The sequence below is a fragment of the Mytilus californianus genome, unplaced genomic scaffold (assembly GCF_021869535.1).
Source record: "Mytilus californianus isolate M0D057914Y unplaced genomic scaffold, xbMytCali1.0.p SCAF_3, whole genome shotgun sequence".
NCBI classification, from domain to species: Eukaryota; Metazoa; Mollusca; class Bivalvia; order Mytilida; family Mytilidae; genus Mytilus; species Mytilus californianus.
Genome location: NW_026262679.1, coordinates 109,339,201 through 109,346,052, shown reverse-complemented (window position 1 = coordinate 109,346,052; position 6,852 = coordinate 109,339,201). Strand labels below are relative to the sequence as shown.

The window sequence follows — 6,852 nt, the reverse complement described above, 5'->3', positions numbered from 1 at the left end:
CTGTGATATTGAACTAGCTTATTCACTTTACTACCGTAATTAATAATAATATTATTACAGTATACCACCAGAAAAGTAGTCAACTATTTATTATCAAAAACATTGACAAATGAATTTTTTAACAAAGCTTTGTCTTAGTGTGGGCAGTTGGGAACCCCACTGCTGTTACAAATATAATGTTTACACTGCAAACAAATGAAGAAAAGTAAACAAAGTTTTAAAATAAACTGGACCTAATTTGAAGAATTCTATAACTGTTCTAATCCTTGTTTAATTGTACTTTTTCACAAATATTCATGGAGTTGAAGTATCAAAAATAATTACCAGTACCGTTATATATATAGATCTTCTGTTCACAACAAAAAAAAAGTCTACCAATAATACTATGAAACTGACATGCATACTGTTAATTTTTATCATTAATTTTTTATGTGTCTTCTCAAAGTTTATGCTCAAAGCACACAGTGAATTAAGCTTTGATAACAAGTATGAAATTACAGGAAATATAGGGAATTATATTAAAATAGAAAACCTTTTTTGGTGTTTTCAGAAATGTATTGAAAATTCTAAATGTGTGTCATTTTTCTTCAATGAGAACCAGCAGAAATGCATCCTACATCCGATATCGTTCTGGAACAAGACACCATGTCAATCTGAATCTGGCTGGAAATTTTACAACACAAAAGATGGTGAGTTGATACTTTTCTACTATTGAAAATATGTATGTACCTTGTTATTTGTTTTTGGTTACAATTTTTTTTGCCCATTAGGCCATGGTTTTTTAATTTGTTGGTTTACAGATCCACCTCCCCTATTTTTCCAATTTTCAGAAGAAAAAATAAAATTGACATTTCTTACTTTTTTATTCCCTCCGACAATAACAAATACATTGTCCCTGAAATATTAAAATATCTGCATAGCAACTTTATCCTGAAATTAAATGCATTATTTAAGCATGTTAAAACATTTCTAAAAGAATAAAAATCTTAAATAATCCGTAGTGTTTGTGTGCCTTAATACAGACAATCAAAACTGACCTCGAAATGTAGTTTACACAAATAATTTTGCGAAACAAAACTGATGTTAAATCCCCATAAAAATCAGTTCATTTTCCTTTTTTTGTATAATTCTGTAAGATTTTTAATCTCATAGATGAAATGGACCCGTCCAAACGTGAAAGACATCAATTCAAAAGTAACAGATATCCACAAACAATTTTGAATTTTTTTGTTTATATATTGAAAAAAAATGTTCATCCATTTGGATATCAAAGGCGAAATTGCCTACTAACGAATGAAAACGATATCCTCGTTTTTCCATTGGATGCTTCTACTTAGTCATGGATGGTAGAGTGAAATTTTTGTGTGACATGTTTGCAACTTTCATCACACATTATTTTGTACTAAAAGCTCATTATTCACTATGTTTCCTGAAAGTTGATAAAAAGCAATGAGTAGCTGGTTTTTTGGGTTTTTTTCTTTCGTGAAATGACCATTCATTTCCTGTTTGTCAGTGGACATACTCCCTTTTCACAAACTTGTGACCTGATGGTATGCATAGTATGTTTAAAACATCTAAGCAATAATGTTTGGAACTAAAAAGGAAGAAAATCAAACCAAAACTATTGTTAGTAAGCTTAAATATTTATCAAATTCATACATATTTCTGTTTTGTAAGAATATTTTCCTTCTTTTTTTTTTCGACCACCCGACCCGACTTTTTCACAAAATAAATCCTTAAACCAACAAATTAAAAAACCTCAGAGAATATGGAGTTAAATGGCATATTTTTTAGTCTTAAGTTAAGTTTATTCATTACTGTGGATTATTTAAATTTTGTCGGTACATTTACCATTTTTTCATGGATTGAGTAAAACTTGCATTTTCATGATTATTTAATTTCATGGTTTTGCCAAAGTCTGTATTAAAGCCTATAGAAGTTCAAAATTTAAATTTCTTGGTTCACCTGTACCCACAAATATCCAATGAATAATAGTGAAGCCACAGTATATCCTGATGCCTAATAAAATCAGAAAAATATATGACCACCATTCTAATAATGGTTTAATTCTTTATAGCATATTATTCTATTTTGTGAAGGATGAAAGTGCTTCATATGTCTTGAAGGCAGGAATTTAATAAGATTTTCAAAGTTTTTCTTCACATAATGTGTATGATGGCTTACTGTATATTAGATTGTGACACTATAATGAACTATTTACTTACTTACTCACTTACTTACTTAGTAAATACTCATTTACTGTATTTGTCTCTAAATTAGACTAAAATATACATGTTGGGAATCTACTAACAATAACATAGTAGCCTAACAGGAAATCACAGCGAAACAATTAACTTCCATCACTGAATTCATTTGGAAATTTCACATTAAATCTACATATATTTCAAAAGCTTCAGGAAGATGTCCATCATCAAACGGTTTAACATACTACAGATATTTAGATTTATGTTACAAAATACATGATACAGTAAAAATGGATTACAATGGTATAGTCAAACCAACGTGTTTCTCTGATGGACTAGAACTGATAAGGATCGATTCTGCTGAGAAGAATAGCTACGTACTGGAAGTTACTGACTATGGTAGGTCTTCATTAAATGACTGATCTTTGATTGTAACTGTTAAATTTATGACTAATATTTTTACTCAGAACGATTAAGAGGTTGACAAATTGTAATAGAGACCATAATGCAAGTACTGTGGATACATTTATTTTCATGGAAAATTATTTTCTTGGATGAGATAAAATTATGATTTTGTGATTTTGCTTAAGTCTACATACAAACCTCAAGAAAATTTACACTTCGTTGAACATCTAAATACATGGTTTACTTATACCCATGGAATACACAAAAATTTATACTCATTTGAACATCTATTTACATGGTTTACTTATACCCATGGAATACACAAAAATTTATACTCATTTGAACATCTAAATACATGGTTTACTTATACCCATGGAATACACAAAAATTTATATCCCATGCATAATGAATCCATAATACTGTAAATTCAGGAATTATTGCAAGGTTTTTATTAATGCGAATAATGCGACTCCGTGAGTATCATAGTTGCCAACTGACATGATATTCGCGTGTAATACACGCTTTTTCAACGGTTTACACGCGAGGATTTTATCACATGGCGTGTAAACACTTTTCACCACTTTACCAAAATTACACGCTTTTTCGTTGTTTTGATTTTTTGGTTGTTAGTGATATCGCGATTCTCTGGTTTTTTCATTATAACACGATAAATACCGAAATTTCGAAGTAATTTTTCGGTGGCCATTGTTTATTTTTCTATATGGACGAACAGCAAAAGCTCTTAAGGTAAGTAGTTTGTGATTGGTTTTTACGATTTTGGGACTTTCTTTCAAATTCACTTAGAGGAAATGTCCACAGAACGACGTAGCTTTCAGGACCTGTACCGTCGTCTAAAGAGCCGATTTCTAAGCAAAAACGATGTGTACGTACCAAGATTCAAAATTTATAAATTATATTTGGGAGTTCGAGTTTAAATCATCGAGGGATGAGTAACGCATTGTGCACTCTATGTTGCAATCATAACAATACATATGAGAGGAGAACTTAAATACATAGCTATTTGATTAAGCATTTAACAATTATAAAATATTTTTCTTTTTCAGTTTCAAATGTAGCCAACAGATTTCCACAGGCCATTGGGGATGGAAATATCACGGAACTGTTGGATCAGTTCTCATAGTATTAGCTGTCTTCTGATGAACTACCCAGTTTTGACCAGGCAATAGCAACATATATTGTATAGTTTGTTGGGAGCAATGTCAGAGATCATAGATGACATTATAGATGGCAAAAAACATTATGACACTCTTTTAAAGCTTCATGAAGCTATTTTAGTTCAGCCAAATATCAATTCTGACTGTGAGAGATCATTTTCAATTATAAAGAAATTTACACTGAATTCTGATCAGAACTCAACAATGATATATTGTGTGCCTTGTTATCAAGTACAACATGTAAATGTAACAAAACCAGCAGGTGTTTTGACTATGTGCCTAGTGGTGTTGCTTTAAAAGCAGCAAAACAGACCACTGTTGAATACAATAAAAGTTTACAGTTGAATATTGTTTTTTATATTAACAAATTTGCATATAATGTGAAATTATGAACATTGTTCATATTAAAAAGTCTGCATCTACGTCATGCGTTTTCACACGCTTTTTGTCATGTCATGTCATGTCATGACATGATTTCTCATTGTCAGAGGTTGGCAAGTATGGTGAGTATTGCAATAATAAGAACTCGCATTTTGATAACTAAACCATAGATCTGTATGTAAATTTTTCTAAAATTGCAATAATTGAACTCGCATTCTTGTCAATTTTTGAAAAATCGCAATAATAAATGCATGCAATAATTTCTGAATTTACAGTAACTGATTATGGTAGGTCTGAATTAAAACACAGTTCTTTAAATTAACTGACAATAGCAGAAAGCTTATGATAATTGATAATAATACTTTCTTTATAAAGTCCAATAGTTGTTCAGCTATGTATGATATGAAAGTATATATTTGAAAAAAACAACATGTTAAATTTTGAAAACTATTGGTTGAATGGTTCACAAGAAACTGAACTAAAAATGACATAGAGTGCCCTTTCCTAATCAATCAACCATATCTCCTAAACCTTCATTTTGTCATCTGAATAGCAACATAATTTGGGGAAAAAATTTCTAACATTATCAAGATTCATGAAAATGAGATAAAGATCAAATTAACTCTGTCAGATGAATGGCACACCTTTCAATGATTGTACACAACAAATATAGTTGACTTTAAAGTTATAGTAACTGAGAACACAATGTTTTCATGAAAACTTAAATGATGATCAATGAACCATTAAAATGAGGTCAATGTTGAGTAAACCAGGGCTTCCAAAATTATTTTTAGCCAGCCGGACATTTTAAATATTATCCCGATTTTAATCCCTTAAGAGTAAATAAACAAAAGGCAATTATGGTATTCAGTTGCTGAGTTGGCCATATCAATGATTGACATTAAAAAAAAACGATATTAAACTTTATTTGATTCAAATTCGAAGTTCTGACGTAAACTGTTAAATTGGCAGTGCATCATTCGAAGTGTGCAACATCAGCGTACTTATATTTGCCTTAGACTCTTTATTTGTGCAAAATAACGTTGTCAAAAACTTTACATTCGTTAAAATCTTATACCGGATGTTATCTTGACAACGGTAAAACATGGACCAGAGACGGATACGTAAATTCCGTGTACGTTTGCAAAGCATGAATGAGTGTACGTAGCTCTTTCTACGTTATTTCTTCAAGAAAATATTCGAAATAAACGTGAGAGAAAGGTATCAATGACAATTTAAGCATTTTTTTTAGGAAATTAGGATGCATAACTAAATTTCACACCTGCGCACACGTGTACTAGTTCAAACAGAGACATGTCTCTGATCAAACAACGTGGTTATGACGATTTTTTATTTTCACCTTTTTAATTTTTTCATCATATCATATTTGTAAACGTATTTCTGATAATTTAAATCTTTTTGACTAAATTAGTTAGATGCAAACCGCTGAAATGTAAGAAAATAACTTTGAATAGACCGATCAATGTCCGGTTCAAAATAGTTTACCTGTCACCTGAACAGGTAAATTTCAGCTGTTCGACAACTAATTAGCCTTGATTAAAATGAGAAGGTATTGAAGTAGGGGTTGTTTTGATAGTACTTAATGATCATGTCACTTTTATGACCGGAAATGTGTGGCTGTTAAAGGCAAAACGTTGGGTCAAAAAGATCGCGAATTATGTTAAAATGACCGTCTCTTAAGAAAGCCTTGAAAACTTAAAAGAAGATGACCGTTTCATGCTTTGCCCAGCCGGACTTTTACCGGACATTATACAAATGTCCGGAATATATGACCGTTTTGGAAGCCTTGGAGTAAACCCTTTTAGACAGAAGAGAGTTATATTACTGACCTTCAGCAAGTAATTTTGACAAAGAAAATAGATCAGAAATTTTCCAGAATTTTTATTTAGAACACTTCTACTGACAATCTTTGGTTTATTTAACCTTACAATTTATTTTCTGCATTTAAATGGTGGTTTATCTCTTTTACAGTAGAAAAATATGGTTCAGGGTTACATATATGTATACAGGGAACCAATAGTATCAGTGGAAACCTAGCTTGGACATTTGATGATGGATCCCCTATGACCTACTTTAATTGGGATAAAACTTACACAATTCCACAACCAGATAACAAAGCATCAGAGAGTGTGATGGCAATTGCTAGACCAGCTGGAACCTGGCATGACTTCTATCTAAATACAAATTTCGGATGCTTGTTTTTATGCGAAAAGAGATAATAAAACTAAAATAATTCATGATGACACTGGTTTTATGTTAAATTTTTCTGAAAAAAAATTCTTTCGCTTTTGAAAAATGTTGTGTTATAGATGGACACAAGTTTGGTTAGATATGTCCTGCCATTTTCAAGATGTAATGGATAAACAAACTGATATATCAGGCTGAAATTGCTTAGTCCATGTTTTTGGTATGGGTAACACCCAAAATAACTCAAAAATTAATATAGCAAGAGAAGTCCTGAAGAAGAATTTGTGCAATATAAAAATACAATGTGGTATGATTGCCAATGAGACAACTATCCGCCAAAGTTCAAATGAAGTGGATGTAAGCAATAATAGGCAACTGTATTGCCTTCAACAATGATAAAAACCCATACCGTATAGTCAGCTATAAAAGGCCCTGACATGAAAAATATGAAACAATTCAATTACAAAAACTAACACACT

At 31.2% G+C, this 6,852-nt stretch overlaps 2 long non-coding RNA genes across 2 annotated transcripts; both read left to right on the top strand.

The window, feature by feature from the left end:
- Positions 1-497: 497 nt before the first annotated feature.
- Positions 498-6,424, top strand: LOC127735763 (uncharacterized). The gene is made up of 3 exons (XR_007998587.1): positions 498-689; positions 2,412-2,603; positions 6,158-6,424. It is a non-coding gene; the product is annotated as an uncharacterized LOC127735763 (long non-coding RNA).
- On the top strand, positions 3,314-4,130 carry LOC127735762 (uncharacterized). The gene is made up of 2 exons (XR_007998586.1): positions 3,314-3,356; positions 3,674-4,130. It is a non-coding gene; the product is annotated as an uncharacterized LOC127735762 (long non-coding RNA).
- Positions 6,425-6,852: the final 428 nt, after the last annotated feature.